Consider the following 19926-nt stretch of genomic DNA (forward strand, 5'->3'; position numbering starts at 1 on the left):
CCCTCCCGCAGCCGAGGCTCCATTGGAGCAGGGATGGCCCGGGCGCTGGGGATGGCTCCTTGGCCTGTGCCCCAGGCGCTGGAGTGGCTCTGGTCGCAATAGAGTGACGCCCCAGAGGGGCAGAGCATCGCCCCCTGGTGGGCAGAGCGTCGCCCCCTGGTGGGCGTGCCGGGTGGATCCCGGTCGGGCGCATGCGGGAGTCTGTCTGACTGTCTCTCCCCATTTCCAGCTTCAGGGGAAAAAAAAATTTTTTTTTAGGAGTAAAGGGATCTCACATCTGCAACTTAGTCTTAAATGGTTCAAAAAAAATTTTTTTAAATAATAGAAGAAAGCAAACATATTAAAATGTTAACAGTTGAAGAGTAAAAGTGAAGAATTCTTTATATTAGTCTTGCAACTTTTTCTAAGTCTCAAATTAAGGAGAAATAATTTAAAAGATAAATAGACTGGGAGAAAACATCTGCAGTGCATAAACAGACAAGGAATAAAAACCCAAAACAGATAGGAACTTACAAAATTATTAAGAAAAAGCCAACATAAGAGGGAAATTGGGCAAAGAATCAGAACAGGCAGTTCACAACAGTACAAATGGCCAATAAACACATGAAAACATACACAACTCTTCCAAAGGTTAGGGAAATGTAAAATGAAAACAAATGGTACCAGCTGGCAAAAAGATAACAATTCTAAGCATGTATCCTTTAGACTCAACAAGCCCATGTCTAGGAATACAGCACAAGTACATCATATATGAAAGATACGTATAAGAACAGTCAATATAACATCATATAAAAAAGGGAAAAGGATATATGGTAACTAGAGAGGTAAAAAGATATATGGTTTTCCCATCAATGGGAAAACACAAACACTAACTTCATGTAAGTTTCTTTTTTAAATTATTGATTGATTTTAGAAAGAGAAAGAGAAACATCAATTTATTGTTCCACTTATTTATGCATTCACTGGTGGATTTTTGCATGTGCCCTTACCAGGGACTGAATCTGTAACCTTGACATGCTGGGACAATGCTCTAACCAACTGAGCTACTGGCCAGGGCCTCATGCAAGTTTCTTAAGCTGAGAGTTTCTACTCTAGTAGGTTCTGTTTGTTGATATTTATCCCCAGTAACTGGTACCTGATAGGTACTCAATGTTTGCTGAATTAATAGATAAATGGCTAAAGAAAGGACATCCTAAAATGTTATGTGATATAGCCATTGAAAAGAATGCAGACCTAACCTACACAATCACCTAAAAAGATGTCCACAAGGCCCTGGCTTGTTGACTCAGCTGTAAAGCATCGGTCCAGCGTGTGGAAGTCCTGAGTTCGATTACCAACTAGGGCACATAGGAGAAGCACCCATCTGCTTCTCCACCCTTCCCCCTCTCCTTCCTCTCTGTCTCTCTCTTTCCCTCCTGCAGCCAAGGCTCCATTGGAGCAAAGTTCGCCCGGGCACTGAGGATGGCTCCATGGCCTCTGCCTCAGGCGCTAGAATGATTCCGGTTGGAACAGCAACTCTCCAGATGGGCCAAGCATCGCCCCCTCATGGGCACGCCGGGTGGATCCTGGTTGGGTGCATGGGGGAGTCTGTCTGCCTCCCCATTTCTCACTTCAGAAAACTACACACACAAAAAATGTCCATGAAACAATTGAAAAAAACAACTTGCGCCTGACCAGATGATGGCACAGTGGATAGAATGTCAACCTAGGATGCTAATGACCCCAGTTCGAAACCCTGAGGTCACCACCTTGAGCGCAGGCTCACAGCTTGAGTGTGGGGTCACCGACTTGAAGCCCACTGGCTTCAGCAAGGGGTCACTGTCTTGGCTGGAACCCCCCCAGTCAAGGCATGTATGAGAAGCAATCAATGAACAACTGAAGTGACACAATTACAGGTTTGATGCTTTACATCTTTCTCCCTTCCTGTCTCTCTCTCCTCCCTTCCTCTTCTCACAAAAAAAGGAGGGGGCTACATTACTTGCCAAATAAGGATTTATTCTCCCTAAACATCTTAACTGGAAGGCAGATTAAGAAAATCTGAGTAGCACCACATATTAAATGACCTTTATTAGATGAAAGATTGTATTCGATATACAATTTAATCCCAAACAACCTTTGGAATAATTTACCCTTTCTGTCACTCCAAATATTTTTCATTCACCATTTGAACCCTTCTCAGCTCATTTCTAAAGACCTCTCCTTGAACCTAAGGGCCCAGTAACACTAAATAACTTACCATTTCCCAGAGGACACCCCAACTGTTACAAACTAGATCTTACCATAAAGAGAAGGAACATTTACTAGAATCTGAGGGTGCACAGCATTTTACTGTCCATGGATAAGAACATTAAAATTTTGGTAGGTTAGAATAATGCTCAAGGTCTCACAACAGGGATTAATCCGACCTCAAAAAAAGCCTGAATTCCATGTTCATGCTTTTTGTACTACCTTTTCCTAAATTTTAATTGTACTAAACACTGTGATTGCATAAATTTTTATTCCAAAATTACCCAATAGCAACCATTTTGTAATTTGGAGGGAAAGAGGGGCATAACTAACCCTAAAACTAAGTTTTTTCCAATTATGACCAAGGGATATTAGAAGTACGGTTTCATCCTCTATTTTTTTCATAATAAGGATCTTGGGTCCAGAAAACCATTAGACGGAGAGATTCTGCCTGAATCATAATTCCCATCTCCCACTTCAACAGTGGTCATCTAATTGTGGTCCCAAGACCAGCAGCATTCGCATCACCAACACAAAGAAATGCACGTTCTTGACCCTTATGCCAGTGTCATAAACTCTGAAGGTGGGGCCAGCAGTCTGTGATTTAGGCATCCAGGTGATTCTGGTGTGGGCCAAAGTTTGATAGCCACTGCTGCAGGGGAAACCTGACTTTTTAGAGCTGCTCTAGGACACATGTTCCTAAACATAACAGTTAATAGTACTTCTAAAGAGAGGAAATGAAGTTAATCCTCCCTATCTACTGTCTAGTCTTGAAAAGTGCTTCTCAAACTTTAGGGAGCAGAATCACCTGCAGAAGATGGATGGTTGTTAAATTCCTGGGCCCTCCTCCAAGAGTACAACTCGGTAGGCCTGGCTGGCTACCCATGAATTTGCACTCTTAATGTGACCCAGATGGTACAAATACTGCAAGAACACAGACTATACTTCTGAGTAGCAGTGGACTAGAACAAAGCCTCTTAAAAGATCTCGCTTATCCCAACCTGAAAAACACTTCCATCCTTCCTGCTTTCTCACTGAGATTCTCAATCTAATCCATGATTATTTTTGTAAGTCACGACAAATTTTGTCAATTTAACCCCATTTCTCAAAATATACCAATAAGGTTGAGAGGAAGATTTATTATCTTTAGAACAAAATAATACCAATAAAGCCTTTAAAAGGGGTTTGAGTGAAATTTTAACATGGTTCAATCAAGCATTATGTGGCCACAAGAATAAGTATCCCACCACAAACAACACCTGAATTAAGAAGACCTGAATTCTATCAGGAGGTCTGCCACTTATTCGAAGCCACTTATGTGATCTTAGGGGGAAATAATTTATAATTTGTCTTTCAACAGCTTTGTATATAGACTTATGTGAAAATTCCACTACAGTCCCATAATAGCAATACCCAGATGTCTAAAAATATGTAGAGTCTCTGAGATCCTCTCTTACTGAAGTGGATCAGTGATGGAAATAGTTAAATCTGAACATCAGAATATCTTCCAGTCTACCTTGATCTGAGCTCGGAATTGAATGAAATTAATTAATAAATAAAAATAAAAACATGTAGAACTGAGAAAAGTAGTAGGTTAGACTAACAGACTCATCATTGGCAAAATTAGCCATTCTGTCCATTTATTCATTCAAAGGTTACTAAATGCCCATTATAATACTATAAGTAAACTCAATACTAGGGAAGCATAAGATAGTCTTAAGAGTTTATGTCCTGCACCTCTGTCATCGATGGTATCATTAGTTTGTAATATCTCTCAAATCTATTTCTTTCTAACCTCATTACAACTACCCTTTAGTAGTCTTCCCTGGACTACTCCAAAAGCCTACCTTTATTCTCCACTTAATCCTAAACTGAATCAGGACAGTCTTTCCATGCCTCTACTTAATCTCTTCTGTGCCTATACAGTTGAAATCCCCTTCTCAGCTCATTTCTAAAGACCTCTCCTTGAACCTAAGGGCCCAGTAACACTAAATAACTTACCATTTCCCAGAGGACACCCCAACTGTTACAAATCTTTCCCCCAAACTGTTCTCACTCAGAATGCTATCCTATGGATCCAGCACTCACCTCCAGCTTGAACCTTGTAACTCTCCTCCTCCTGAAAGCTTGCCGAGATGCTTCAACTTTGTCTTTTCGAGCCCACCTTCCCAATCCTAGTTTAAGTTATACAATCCTCCAACGAACTCCATCACTAACACTTTTGAACACCCCTATTGTGCTTATCACCTGGTAACTGCCTGGCTTCCTTCTCCCTCTTGAAGGTCGAGTCCAAGGCTCTGTATTGATTTGACCACAGTGCCTAACACACAGCAGTCACACAAAATTTGGGTGGATGAAATAAGAGGAAAAATTTGTACAGGTGAATATGTATAGGATGTTCAAAGATCGTAGAGGAGTGAATTGTTCCCCAAAAAACGGTCAAAACATCTGAAAGTTGCTTACCGACACAGACATAGCTTCTCTGCACTTTGCTGTACTGCGCTTCACAAATGTTGAATTTTTTACAAATGGAAGGCAAGACCCTCTACCGGCAAGAAGATAACAATTTGCTTTATTGTGATGGTCTAGAACCAAGTCTGCAATATCTCTGAGGTATGCCTGAATATAAGAAGGTTTTACATAAAATCCCATAACATTTGAAAAGTTCTCTAAAGAAGATATTCTATTATTAATCTTTCTAGTTACAAGCACAAAGGAAAATAAAGTGAAACAGTACTGAAAAAGGATAAGTCTGCCTTCAAGTAATCTGTGGCAGCCCTGGCCAGGTGGCCTGGTTGGTTGGAACATCGTCCCAAAGCACAGAGTTTGCTGGTTCAGTCCCTGGTCAGGGCACATACAGGAACAGATCAATGTTCCTATCTATCTCTCTCTCTCCCTTCCTCTCTGCTAAAATAAATAAATAAATTTTGTAAAAAAGTAATCTGTGGCATTAATATAAAATCTCCGGGACTCAAGCAGCTAAAATATAATTAAAAGATGCCAACCCAGCTACTACAATTTTCTGGAATTTAAAACATACACACACACTTATGACTTAATGTCATACTATAAAATACCAAATGCCTTCAGTTTTCTGTTCCAGGAATGATTTCTGGAATTCTGCCCAACATAGAGAAGAAAACCTCTGGCTCCTGACCAAAAAAGATGAAATCATGTATAATATAGAGAAATCTGCCATAAAATGACAAATTTCAAGTAGAAAATGAGAAGGCAGTCTAGTAAAGATTACAAACCTTGCATGTAAATGGGCTAACTTCACCCAGTTGAGGGCCTCATCCTAAAATGGATAAAAAATATCATGTGGACTTGCTGTGAGAATTATATGAGAATTACATAAAGAGCTTGAAATACTCAAATTCTGATACATATATCAACAGATCAATAAATGGTAACTATGGCTCTTAGTATTTATTTATGATAAAATGCTAAAAACAAAGATCCAGGTGGCACAAGTTACATTCTGGGAGTTCAAGCTTTTCCTACCACTTACCTTAGCATCTTTTCTAACAATGAATATTCCTTCTTTTCTTCTAAACTACCCCTAAAAAAACTAACAATTATCTTATTATAAAAATGTTATTATAATTACTAGCTAAATAAACTATGTTTACATTTAGTAGAGCAGAACATTTAACAAAGCAAGGATTTAGTATTTTCATAATGCTAAACCAGTCATTTCAAATTTATGAAGAGAATTTAAAAATCATATACTTAGACATTACAAACATAAAGATTACAAAATCCAGGCAGTGGCGCAGTGAAGAGAGTGTCGAACTGGGATGTGGAGGACCCAGGTTCGAGGTCCTGAGGTCGTCAGCTTGAGCGCGAGCTCAACTGGTTTGGCCAAGGCTCACCGGCTTGAGACCAAGGTCTCTGGCTCAAGCAAGGGGTTACTCAGTCTGCTGTAGCCCACCAGTCAAGGCACATATGAGAAAGCAATCAATGAACAACTAAGGTGTCGCAACGAAAAACTGATGTTTCTCATCTCTCTCCCTTCCTGTCTGTCTGTCCCTCTTTCTGACTCTGTCTCTCCCACAAGAAAAAAATTACAAAATCCTTAAAATTGGGAAGACAAAAATAACATGGCCTATGTTACAAACTGAATCATGTCCTCCCACCCTCCCCCAAAATTCCACATGTTTAAGTCTTAGCCCCCATAACCTCAGAATGTGACTGTATTTAGAGATAGGGTTTTTAATGGGGTAATTAAGTTAATATGAGGTTATTAGGGTGGGCCCTAATCCAGTATGACTGGTGTCTTTATAAGAAAAGATTGGCACACAGACACACACAGAGGGAAGACCATGCAAGACACAAGAGAGAAGATGGCCATCAACAAGCCAAGCAGAAAGACCTCAGAAGATATCAACTCTGTGGATACCCTGATCTTGAACTTCTAGCCTCCAGAACTGTGAAAACATAAATTTGTTGTTTAAGCCACCTGGTCTGTGGTACTTAGTTATGGCAGTCCTAGCAAACTAATACAGTCCACTCTTCCTAAAACTTGGCTAGGGTTATAAACTGGCAGTACAAGCCTAACCTGTGGTGGTGCAGTGCGTAAAAGCGTTGACCTAGAATGCTGAGGTCGCTGGTTCAAAACCCCAGGCTTGCCTGGTCAAGGCACATATGGGAGTTGATGCTTTCTGCTCCTCCCTCCTTCTCTCTCTCTCTCTCTCTCTGTTTCCTCTCTCTAAAAAATGAATAAATAAAAAATCTAAAAAAAATTTAAAATAAAAATAAACTGGCAGTACATTTCCAGTTGTACTCATTGGTTCCTCAAAATAATCTTAACACTACTTGAATAAGACATATTTTCAAAGTAAAAAAAAATCAAACACACAAAGCCAGAATCAGGAATTATATATTATACATGCTTTTTAAAAAAAAATAAAGTGCATTACCTATACAATTTAAGCTATAGCTGATTTAAAAGCACTATTAACATGTTACATATTATGTGAAAATAACACTGGTTTTAGAAAAAAATATGCATATTCTGAACTTCTATGTGCACCTATGAAAGACAGTCCTCTCAACCTGAGCAATATTAGAGGTACTGTTTTTAGACAGAAGAAACACAGACTTTGGAGTCACAAACACAGGGATTAAAACCCCAGTGTTGCCATTTAATAGTTATGTGGCCTTAAGGAAATTATTTCACCTTTCAGACCCTTAAATTTCTCAGTTGTATATGGGGACAAAAATACAGTAATATCTTACCAAATTATCTGTTAAGCAACTGACACAATTCCTAACACAAGTGGTAACTCAATGAATGATAGCTATGAGAAGATCATCCAATGAAAATGTGCATGAAAAGCAGGTGTCACTGTAAACAGGACTGCAAACTTTTTTTGTTGTTCATTTTAGAAAGAAGAGAGAGAGAGAGGAGAGAGAGAGAAACAGAGAAAGAGAAGGAGGGAGGAGCAGGAAGCATCAACTCCCATATGTGCCTTGACCAGGCAAGCCCAGGGTTTCAAACCGGCAACCTCAGCATGTCCAGGTCGACGCTTTATCCACTGCACCACCACAGGTCAGACTCAGGACTGCAAACATTTACAACTTTCTGGAAGACAATTTTAAAATATCTATCCAAACATTAAGGATATCCCTCTGACCCAGAAATTCAACTTAAAGAAAATCTGTTCTGCCCTGGCCGGTTGGCTCAGTGGTAGAGCGTCGGCCTGACGTGCAGGAGTCCCGGGTTCGATTCCCAGCCAGGGCACACAGGAGAAGCGCCCATCTGCTTCTCCACCCCTCTCCCTCTCCTTCCTCTCTCTCTCTTCCCCTCCCGCAGCCAAGGCTCCACTGGAGCAAAGTTGGCCCGGGCGCTGAGGATGGCTCTATGGCCTCTGCCTCAGGCGCTAGAATGGCTCTGGTTGTGGCAGAGCAATGCCCCAGATGGGCAGAGCATCACCCCCTGCTGGGCATGCCAGGTGGATCCCAGTTGGGCGCATGTGGGAGTCTGTCTGACTGCCTCCCCGTTTCCAGCTTCAGAAAAATACAAAAAAAAAAGAAAGAAAATCTGTTCTATGGGAATATTTGCACCTTAGGTAAAAATAGAAGAAAAAGGATGTTATCTGTGGCACAGTTTTACCAGCCAATCGATATACCAACCAATATAAACCAAGTCTGGTTTAATATTAAGACTCTACTAGATCCATATGTGTAAGGAATTACATCTCTATGCTCTGACAAAAGACGGCAATGGCAGAATAAGCACTACATGACGCAGTAGAGTAAAAACTATGTGTGTGTTTACATATGCACGGAAGTGGGCATGGGAAGAATGGGAAGACACGACACCAAACCACAAACAGCTTTCCCTTTTTGTTCAAATATTCTTTATATTGCAAACTTTTTTAAAACTCATTAATTTTTTTTCTAATTCAAAAGAAACATGGATGTGCACCGTCTTTTGAGACTAAAGCCTTCCTGTTATAGAGAATGAGATAAATTAAGGAAAACGTCAAAGAAAAAAAATATTGAATATGAAGCCTCCTTCCTCACTGAAAAAGTCTAAAACCTACACTAAGCCCATGTTCAGAATATTCAAAATCAGCCTGACCTGTGGTGGCACAGTGGATCAAGCATCAACCTGGAATGCTGAGGTCACCGGTTCGAAACCCTGAGCTTGCCTGGTCAAGGCACATATGGGAGTTGATGCTTCCTGCTCCTACCCCCTTCTTTCTCTCTCTCACGCTCTCTCTCTCTCCTCTCTTTCTCTCTAAAATGAATAAATAAAATCTTTAAAAAAAGATTCAAAATCAATTTCTATTTGATATTTTTCAGTTTCTACATCTACAGTCAATTCTAACTCTATAGGGTCACAAAACATTTTAAAAACTGCTAATTATTTGCCATATAACCACTACCACTCAAATTCTTCCTTCCCTCCTTTCAAAATAATCTAATTAAATATGCATCTAGCCTGACCAGGCAATGGAACAGTGGATTGAGCGTCCAACCGGGATGCAGAGGACCCAGGTTGGAAACCTCAAGGTCACCGGCTTGAGCAGCACAGGCTCATCCAGCTTGAGTGTAGGGTCGCTGGCTTCAGATTGGGATCATAGATACGACCCCATAATCACTGGCTTGAGCCCAAGGTTGCCGGCTTGAACAAAGGGTCACTCACTCTGCTATAGCCCCCCTGGTCAAAACACATATGGGAAAGCAATCAATGAACAACTAAGGAGCAGCAACAAAGAACTGATGCTTCTCATCTCTCTCCCTTCCTGTCTGTCCCTATCTCTGTCTGTCACAAAAATATACACACACACACACACATATATACATATATGTATCTAGAACACAATCACTTTAAAGTTACCTCAGTAAACAAAATAAATTTCCATCTAAAATCCAAAAAATTAGTTGAAAAGATTCAGCATTTTAGATTAGTGTGAACTACAATTCTATTCCATTTTGGAAGATAATCCAAATTTAATACACAAAACAATAAAATGGAGTCATGAAAGGTCACGATGGAAATGGAACCACCCTGTTTTACAGATGATGAAAATGAAGCACAAAACTGAATTGACCAAGTTCACACAGTAAGACGATGTAGAATCAGTATGGGAGCCTGGCCAACTAGTCTAATACATTTTCTAGATCATACTGCCTTACATCATAGCCTACAGTTTTAAATCAATTCCTTCTTCCAAATAAATTAGCAAAAACAGCATCAGATAACATACTTGATTTCAAAATATGCATAAATAAACATTAGATGGCATACACTACCTGGCAGATTCCCAATACTGTCTCTAGAGCTCTGCATTCATTAAAATTTCAAGCATGTAAAGTAGTATCTTGATCAGACACTGCAAAGGTGGCTGCTCTGCAGAAGCAGAGATGAAAATGCTTTATGAGAACCAACATATCCAATTCCCCTGGATGCAGAACAACTAGTTAGAGTCTAATTAGCTGAAAGACCAAATTTTGTAGCCATATATGTTTGAAGAGCAATTTTTGTTTGTTTCGGTGGCACTTTCCTTTTTACAATAATGTTTCTCATCTCTGATTTCAAAGTCACCTTCCAGCCTAATGGAGGCACACAGCTCTGATTCTTCTCTCCTTAGAACAAGATTCACAGGAAAATAAAGAAAAATGCAAGGAGGCATTTCTTTTCATATTTTCTTTCAATGAAACCCAGTTTGATAAGAATACATAAAAATTTGAGGTGGTATAACATCTTAAATTTAACTAAAAGATAAAAATCCAAAAAGTAAGAAGAGTTAGGAAAACTAACAACAGTATGAAGACAAAGAAAGAATACATGAAATAGAAGCTAGGTAGATAATAGATCTCTGAAATCTAGTTTGAGGAAAATAAAATGATCACTCTAATATGAACAAAGGCTCATATAACTGGCAACTTCAAGCTAAGTTTACCGAAAAGAAAAAAATGTTAGAGAATCTTTGTCCCTGTCTCATCAAAAAAACAAATACTGAGGTAGGTATGTTTAGAGATACTTAAATATAAATGCAGTCAAGTTACTACGTCTTTTTAAAGGGTTACAAATGGAATAAAATCAAATTATTACAATATATGGCTACAGATAATTTATATATACCATCTACCTTCTAATCTGGCTGATTAAAATTCAATATTTAAAGAAAACAGTTTTTCAACACTGTCAATACAAAATACTATTTATAAGTATAATTTCGATAGATTTGTTTGAGTAACGCAATGTAATATTTAACTGTTATCCACTGAGTGCTGATATTTTTCTCTAAAAAATCCAAGTATTCAGGGATATGAGTGATGAGTGACCTTGAGGCAGCACTTGGAAGGCAGTCACCATGGCAACACTACTACTACAAAAGTGCCTCATCCTCAGCAAAAGAACCAACCTGGTGCATGAGGAATTAAAAACCCAGGGAAATAGTGCTTCCTTCAAGCAAAAAACATTTTAAATTTAGTTTTAAGAAATGTTTACCTTAGTCTTTCTGTTTTAGCCTCCCTATTTATTCTTCATGGGGAGGACACATACATTATCTTATGATGAAATATTAAGCCTGCAAAGTTCTTGTTTTCCTTTTTTATTTTAGCAAATTAAGATGTGATCAAATAATTTTCAATTTTTTTAAATGCATATTTAAATTTTTTCACCAGAATTACCAATATTCTAATTTTCTTTTAATCACTGTTAATTTTTTTTAATCATTTAACAAGAACATTTATTTTCCAGCCTATATTTTGATAAAGAAACACAGGGCAGGAAGGGTTGACTTAAAATTGCAAATACAAAATATGGCTTTATCATTTTGCTTATATAAACTAACGAGCCAGTTGTTTGTTTGCCAAGAATGGGGAGGATTGGTATTCAAGTTTCTTTACATTTCATGTTTTTATAAAGTTATGTGTCTTTGTTTCAAACATCTATGTAGTATTTTTTTCTAGAAATATACTACTTGAAAGCCAGGAATGTAACACTGTAGTCATTTTATCAACAACAGTATGGAGCCCAACATTAGTGGGTACCAAAGGACTTCCTTCACACTTTTTGCTCACATACCTACTAAAAGAATCTTGAAAATATATGTACCCTGGAATATTTGTAAGTTGACATTTAAATTAACACTTAACTAGTTAGTAGGGGGTCACGATGCAGTGTGTAGCGGGGTGTTATACTGAGTGGGACACTTGAAATCATGTCAACAAAATAATGTTTTTTTAAAATACTAGTTATAGCCTGACCAGGCGGTGGCACAGTGGATAGAGCATCAGATTGGGACACAGAGGACCCAGGTTCGAAATCCCAAGGTCAGCGGCTGGAGCGCGGACTCAACTGGTTTGAGCAAGGCTCACCAGCTTGAGCCCAAGGTCACTGGCTTGAGCAAGGGGTCACTCGGTCTGCTGTAGTCCCCTGGTCAAAGCACATATGAGAAGGCAATCAATGAACAACTAAGGAACCACAAGGAAGAACTGATGGTTCTCATCTCTCTCCCTTCCTGTCTGTCTGTCCCTATCTGTCCCTCTCTGTCCCTCTCCATCTCTGTCACACACACACACACACAAAAACAACATTAGTTATAAAGCAGTAATTTCCAAGATATTATCAGTATTAGAATTTTTAATAAAGTTACATCGTTCTTATGTATTCAAAGGAAACTTATCATCATCCTAACAGCCAGAAATTTTATAACTGTTCCTTTTTCTTGGAAGACAAATTTCTAGTCCTCTTCTCCCACAGTATTTGATCATAATGGAGTATCATTGTATGCTTGAAAGTATTTTAATAACCATCTTATCTCTACAACAATAAATTGAAATAATAATTAAATTCTATTTGAGCATAGGCTCTTAAAGGTTGAAAATGCATTTTATTCTGAATTATTAATATATTTGTTATCAGGATGCAATTATTCAAAATATAAATATATTGCAAATTTTTATAAAATTCATGTAAAAGGTACATTTTTCTTTTTCTTTTTTATTTTATTTTAGTGAGAGGAGGGGAAGCAGAGAAACAGACTCCTGCATGCTCCTGAACCAGGGTCCATCCAGCAAGCCCACTAGGGAGGATGCTCTGCCCATCTGGGGGGGAAGGGGAGGGGAGGGAGGAGAAGAAGGGGTGGAGAAGCAGATGGTCACTTCTCCTGTGTGCCCTGACTGGGAATCAAACTGAAATATCCACATGCCGGGCCGACACTCTACCACTCAGCCAACCCACCAGGGCAAAAGTACATTTTTCATTGTAAGTCAATCTGTTATGATACATAAACCCATGCATCCAGGTATCCACAATAAATAATATTGCTACATCGCAACAGTGGCCATCATTTTTTACTTTTTTGTTTGTAAAACTATACATAGCCCTGGCCGGTTGGCTCAGCGGTAGAGCATTGGCCTGGCGTGCGGAAGTCCCGGGTTCGATTCCCGGCCAGGGCACATAGGAGAAGCGCCCATTTGCTTCTCCACCCCTCCCTTCCTCTCTCTCTTTTCCCCTCCCGCAGCGAGGCTCCATTGGAGCAAAGATGGCCGGGGCGCTGGGGATGGCTCCTTGGCCTCTGCCCCAGGCGCTAGAGTGGCTCTGGTAGCGGCAGAGCGACACCCTGGAGGGGGAGAGCGTCGCCCCTGGTGGGCATGCCGGGTGGATCCCGGTCGGGCGCATGCGGGAGTCTGTCTGACTGTCTCTCCTTGTTTCCAGCTTCAGAAAAATACAAAAATAAAAATAAAAAAATAAAAAATAAAAAACTATACATAAAACTTGCTGGCTTAAAGTAGATAATTAAGTACAGGGAGTTATGTGAAAGCAATGTCACTCAATTATTTCAATGCAATCTTTGTTACATGGACAAAAATCTCAGTGAACTATCATTAAAAATTATTTTTTCATTATCTCTCAGAGAACAAGTTAATTAATTCTCCCTTCACTTTTGATTTTGATGAAAACAGACTTAGAAGCACCTGACAGACCATTCGTTACCCAGCCATTACTCATTCACTTTTTAAACCATGACACCAATAACAGTAATTGTCCATGTGTTTCAAACCTGAGATTTTTCTTTTAATACTCAGGATGAATACAACACAGTAAAAAAACTTTTTTTTGTTATTCCTTTCTTTTGGCAATTAGAAGAACTGTGAAAGGAGACATCTGGAGAATAAGACTCTGCAAAGCTTTCTCAGGCAGACCAACTTCAGGATTTAAAAGAACAGACATTTATGAATCTGGAAAAACTGATTCTCTTTAAATAATCTGTGTTAAAGACTCTAGATCCAACCACCAATTTATAGAAAACACAGGGGACAGAAGAATGTGCTAAATGACACTACTCAGATGCAAAATCCATACTATGGAAAATTTTGCAGGACATAGCCCCATTTTTTCCAATAAAAGGGGAGGAAAAGAGAAGCAATAGGAACCTAAATAAAAGAGACATAAAAGATAAAACAAATTGCAATATATGCATCTAATTCAAACTATAAACATATTGTAGTTATGTTTTAAGCAACTGAAAAATAGAACATGCCTGGATATTTTATATTAAGGAGTTTCTTAAGGTGAGATTATGTGGGTTTGCTTTTTTTAAAAAAGATATCGTATTTCCCCCTTATCTGAGAAGGATAAATTCAAAGACACCCACCCCTGCCCCTTGGATGCCTGAAAATGCAGATAGTAATGAATCCCACATTTCGTCCTATACATATATACGGTACCTACAATCGAATTTAATCTATAAATTAGGCACATTAAGAGATTAACAACAATAACTAATAATAAAATAGAACAACTATAACACTATACTGCATTAAAAAGTATGTGAATGTGGTCTCTCTCTCTCTCATAACCAAGACGGCTAAGTGATAAACAGCCAGAAAGCATACACGGTACAGATACACTAGACAACAGAATGATTCATGTCCCAGCTGAGACACAGAAGAACAGTGCAAAATTTCACATTATTCAGAACAGCAGAAAATTTGAAATGTATGAATTGCTTATTTCTGGAATTTTCTATTTAATACTTTTGAACCATAGGTGACTGCTGGTAACTGAAATCACAAAAGGAAAAACTGCAAAAGGGGGGATAAAACTGTCACGATCAGAATAATATATTATCTGGGACTTGCCTCACAATCATATGGGAAACAGGAAATGTAAATAAAAATAAGATTGGCCATGAGTTAGTAATTGTTGAGCTAGGCGATCATTTTATGAAGTTCATTTTTGTATTCTCTCTAGTTTTGTGTTTAAATTTCTTAATGAAATGTTTTCAAAAACTGGTCATAAACCCCTTGGTAAGCCTTCATAGACACCAAAGGAGACCCAAACCTTGAAACACTTTCCCTGACACCATGTGCAAGTGAACTTGGACAGCTCCGACTGGCAAACAGAAGTCAGGACATCAATGTGCAGAGAAGCATCTTGATGCTTTCATCATTCATGAAAATTTTCAGCATTAATTCTGAAGGTCAGACCTCAAAAAAGGTAACAATTACTTTCTCTAGAACATTATCACTTAGTGTGTATTGCATATTTGCAAAATATGCATCAGAAAACTACCTAATTATCTCTATTTTAACATGAAAACACTTAGCAGCCCTCAGATATTTAAGTGCTTTAAAACTTGTAAACAACCTTATTTGATTATATATTTGTATATATTTATGTAAATATATGTGTATGAATCATATAAATAAGTGCCTATATATTTATATCCACTTTTTAAAGTATATGCTCCCAACATAAGGTTAGCAACAGGACAAAAAAAAATGTAAAGACACCACAAAAATCATACCTAAGAGTGTACAAGACTTTGCCTTTCATTCATTCCAAGTATCTTTATTCCCTGCCATGCAAACTTCTACCCCACAGTTGTAGTTAGCTAACACAACATCAATACACTATAATCCTCTGACTGTATATCCATTCAAAACTCCACTTACTCTTGTGCCCTGGCCAGACAGCTTGGTTGGTGGAGCATCATCCTGATGTGCAAAGGTTGCAGATCTGATCCCCGGAACATACAAGAACAGACTGATGTTTCTCTCTCTTTCTCTTTCTCTCCCCACCCACTTCCTCTCTCTCTCAAATCAATACATTTGTTTTTTAAGTTTTTAAACCTACTTCCTATTGCATCTTTCTTTAAGAAGTAAAAGGGAGGGGGAGAACTAAAAATATTATACATTAGCGCTTTCATTCACATCAAAGCACTCTTAAAGTCAAATTTCAAAATCAAAAATATTTTACATTTATAGATAGCCAGATTTATTAAAAATTAAAATGTGATATTTGAAAGTTCCAAAAACTGCAACAACTTTAACAATATTTCAACCTATAATTTCAATATAAAGAAAATCTATCTCATCACTTTTTTTAATTTTTACTTAAAAATATTAAGAGATATTAGAGAGAAAGAAGGAAGGACTGGGAGAAGGGAAGGAGCGAGAGAAACATCAATTTTTTTTTTTTTTTTTTTTTTTTTTTTTGGTAATTTTCTGAAGCTGGAAACAGGGAGAGACAGTCAGACAGACTCCCGCATGCGCCTGGCCGGGATCCACCCGGGATGCCCACCAGGGGCGAAGCTCTGTCCACCAGGGGCGAAGCTCTGCCCACCAGGGGACGATGCTCTGCCCCTCCGGGGCGTCGCTGTGCTGCGACCAGAGCCACTCTAGCGCCTGGGGCAGAGGCCAAGGAGCCATCCCCAGCGCCCAGACCATCTTTGCTCCAATGGAGCCTTGGCTGCGGGAGGGGAAGAGAGAGACAGAGAGGAAGGAGGGGAGGGGGTGGAGAAGAAAATGGGCGCTTCTCCTATGTGCCCTGGCCAGGAATCGAACCCGGGTCCCCCGCACGCCAGGCCGACGCTCTACCGCTGAGCCAACCGGCCAGGGCTAGAAACATCAATTTAATGTTTCACTTATTTATGCATGTATTAGTTGATTCTTGTACGTGCCTTGACGGGATCAAACCTGCAACCTTGGCGTTTTAGGACATCGTTCTAACCAACTGAGCTATCTGGCCAGGGCTGTCCATCACTTTATCTCCTTAGTGCTTTAATAAAAGTTTTAAAAGGGGGAGAAGTGTGTGTTTCTCCTATACAAAAAATGCCAAAGAATTAAGAAACAAGATGAAGACTAATACCTTACTCAATATACACCACATAGCAGAGTCTACATCCAATGACCAGAAAACCCTTACCTGTTTGTCTGTTTTAACATATAAATATATTAATCAACTAATAGGCTAAATGGTTTAAAACTTAAAATCAACTTTATTTTAAAAGCACCATTACCCTTTTAAAGGAAACAAAAATTGAAAAAAGGATCTAGTGGAAAAAGAATTTAAAGGATCTGCAATCAATTAACATTAAATACACAGTATTGTTAAATAGCTTAACTAAAATTACAGAAATATTTAAATCATTCATGGCCAAAGAATTTATCTTTCACTTCAGCACACACTTTTATAAAATAATTTTCTCCCCTGGATGTTTTACTACAAATAAACCACCTCAGCTTTTTCCAATTAAAAATAAAAGAGTAGCGCCTGACCTGTGGCGGCGCAGCGGATAAAGTGTCAACCTGGAATGCTGAGGTCACTGGTTCAAAACCCTGGGCTTGCACCCAGTCAAAGCACATATGACAATCAATGAACAATTAGAGTGAAGCAACTATGAGTTGATACTTCTTGCTTCCTCTCCAGTTTCTCCCTTCTCTCTGTAAAATCAATAAATAAAATCTTTTTAAAAATAAGTAAATAATATAAAAGAGTTGAGGAGAGGGGAGAACTTTAAACACAAAGCCAACTACAAAAGTCTTAGCCTTGGTTACTTAAGTGACTGAGGCATTTAAAAGCAAAGATTTCTGCCACAGCCCATGGTACAGTGGATAGAGAGTCATTCTGGAGAGTGGAGGTCACCAGCTCAATCTTGGTGTTGCCCACTCGACCCTGAGGTCGCCAGATCAAGCCTGGACAGGGCACATGTGAGAAACAATCAACAGCAAGATATTATACTTCTCTCCTTCTCCCTCAAAATAAATAAATAAATATACATGCATAGATTTCTAATTGGAAGCAACCTAACATTTTAAATTATAGAATATACACAGAAAGAAAATAAAATGTCACATGCACATTAGAAACCAAAAAATAATATTGATTTTATCTTATTAACCTAAAAAGACACCATCACATAAAATTACAGAACACCATGCAAAAAATCCCTCATTTCTAATATATGTTAAAGTCTACATAGAGAAATGTAAAGAGATGCATATAAATATCTTAGCATTATCACTAGATATACTTTTCTGTATTGCTGAAATTTCTTTTTCAAATGTGTATCCGTAACTTCACTACTTCTTATAAAATCAGAAACGAACAAATCACTTTTCCTTAACTGTGCTTAACAGTACATACAAAATAAACATTTAAATAAAACTGGATGGAAGCTTTTGAACCTTTCAAAAACTAAACATCTATATTAAAATTATTTTAAAACAAAAATAATCATCTCCTTATGGTAGCAAATGAGAATTTTAAAATATATATGTATAGAAGACAGGGAGGGACATGTCCTACTAATTCTTGACTAAATTAACAAGGCACTGGGGAGAAATAATGGTAAGCAGCTTCTTCTATACTTCCTAAATTAATTAGTTATTCCATCACTGTCTTTGGTACTTAAAAAAACATCCTTGTAGTTAGTTGAAAACATGTTGGTTATTCACCTAAAGCAATCTTCATTCATTTCAATGTTTTATCAAAAAAGAAACTACAGCCTGACCTGTGGTGGCGCAGTGGATAAAGCGTCGACCTGGAAATGCTGAGGTCGCCAGTTCGAAACCCTAGGCTTGCCTGGTCAAGGCACATATGGGAGTTGATGCTTCCTGCTCCTCCCCCCTTCTCTATCTCCTCTCTCTCTCCTTTCTAAAATGAATTAAAAAAAAAAAAAACAGCCCTGGCCGGTTGGCTCAGCGGTAGAGCATCGGCCTAGCGTGCGGAGGACCCGGGTTCGATTCCCGGCCAGGGCACACAGGAGAAGCGCACATTTGCTTCTCCACCCCTCCGCCGCGCCTTCCTCTCTGTCTCTCTCTTCCCCTCCCGCAGCCAAGGCTCCATTGGAGCAAAGATGGCCCGGGCGCTGGGGATGGCTCTGTGGCCTCTGCCTCAGGCGCTAGAGTGGCTCTGGTCGCAACATGGCGACGCCCAGGATGGGCAGAGCATCGCCCCCTGGTAGGCAGAGCGTCGCCCCCTGGTGGGCGTGCCGGGTGGATCCTGGTCGGGTGCATGCGGGAGTCTGTCTGACTGTCTCTCCCTGTTTCCAGCTTCAGAAAAATGCAAAAAAAAAAAAAAAAAAAAAAAAAAAAACCCAAAAAAGAAACTACAGGTAAGAAATCATAAATGCTAGATTAAACTTCAAAGAATTTTATCTTAACTGTGTCAATAATTTAAATGACTCTCCTATCATCTTTTCACTAAGATTGCCATAAAACTTTAATTTTATATACAAATTTTAAAATAATTTGAGAAAGACATGTCTTAAGGATAATTAAACATCCATTCAAAAAAAGTTTCACTACAACTGAATAACAGATATCAAGTACTGACTTTCACTGCAATGTTATTTTTTTAAATAATCTTTTATTTTTATTGATTGTTTTTAGCAAGAGAGGAATGGAGCGAGAGAGAAACACTGGTCAGCTCCTGCATGGACCCTGACTAGGGATCAAACCGGCAACCTCTGAGCTTCTGGAAGACGCTCCAACCAACAGAGCAATCAGCCAGGGCTGCAATGTTATTTTTATTTTTTTTTACAATGTTATTTTTTACTAGCAAAAAAAGATAAACTAAAATGCACATCAGAAAAATTAAATTGATATATCCATATAATAAAATACTACACAGCCTCTAAAAATGTCCACAACATATTGGAAATGGAATCATTTTTATTGCATTTCTTATATAATATGTATATACAGGGGTGGGCAAAAGTACGTTTATGGTTGTTCGTATGACAAGTACAATCATTATAAGTAATAATACAAGAATAAATTGTTTCTTATACTCACAACTATAAACCTACTTTTGCTCACCCGTTTATTTATACATAGTTTAAGACTGAAAAAGTGTACACCAACGTGACCCTTCCTAGCTGGGTATTTTTTTTTTTTTTTTAACATAGCAATTTCCTATCACCAATTTAGAACATGTATTAACCT

At 38.6% G+C, this 19926-nt stretch overlaps 1 protein-coding gene and 1 non-coding gene across 4 annotated transcripts in view; one reads left to right on the top strand and one right to left on the bottom strand.

Annotated features, from left to right (window-relative positions):
• Nucleotides 1-19926, bottom strand: part of NCOA3 (nuclear receptor coactivator 3) — a 115159-nt gene that overhangs the window by 65914 nt on the left and 29319 nt on the right. The window lies entirely within an intron of this gene.
• LOC136407410 (small nucleolar RNA U2-19) lies at nt 3691-3770 on the top strand. The gene has a single exon (XR_010751949.1). It is a non-coding gene; the product is annotated as a small nucleolar RNA U2-19 (small nucleolar RNA).

This window comes from Saccopteryx leptura, chromosome 5, assembly GCF_036850995.1.
Source record: "Saccopteryx leptura isolate mSacLep1 chromosome 5, mSacLep1_pri_phased_curated, whole genome shotgun sequence".
NCBI lineage: Eukaryota > Metazoa > Chordata > Mammalia > Chiroptera > Emballonuridae > Saccopteryx > Saccopteryx leptura.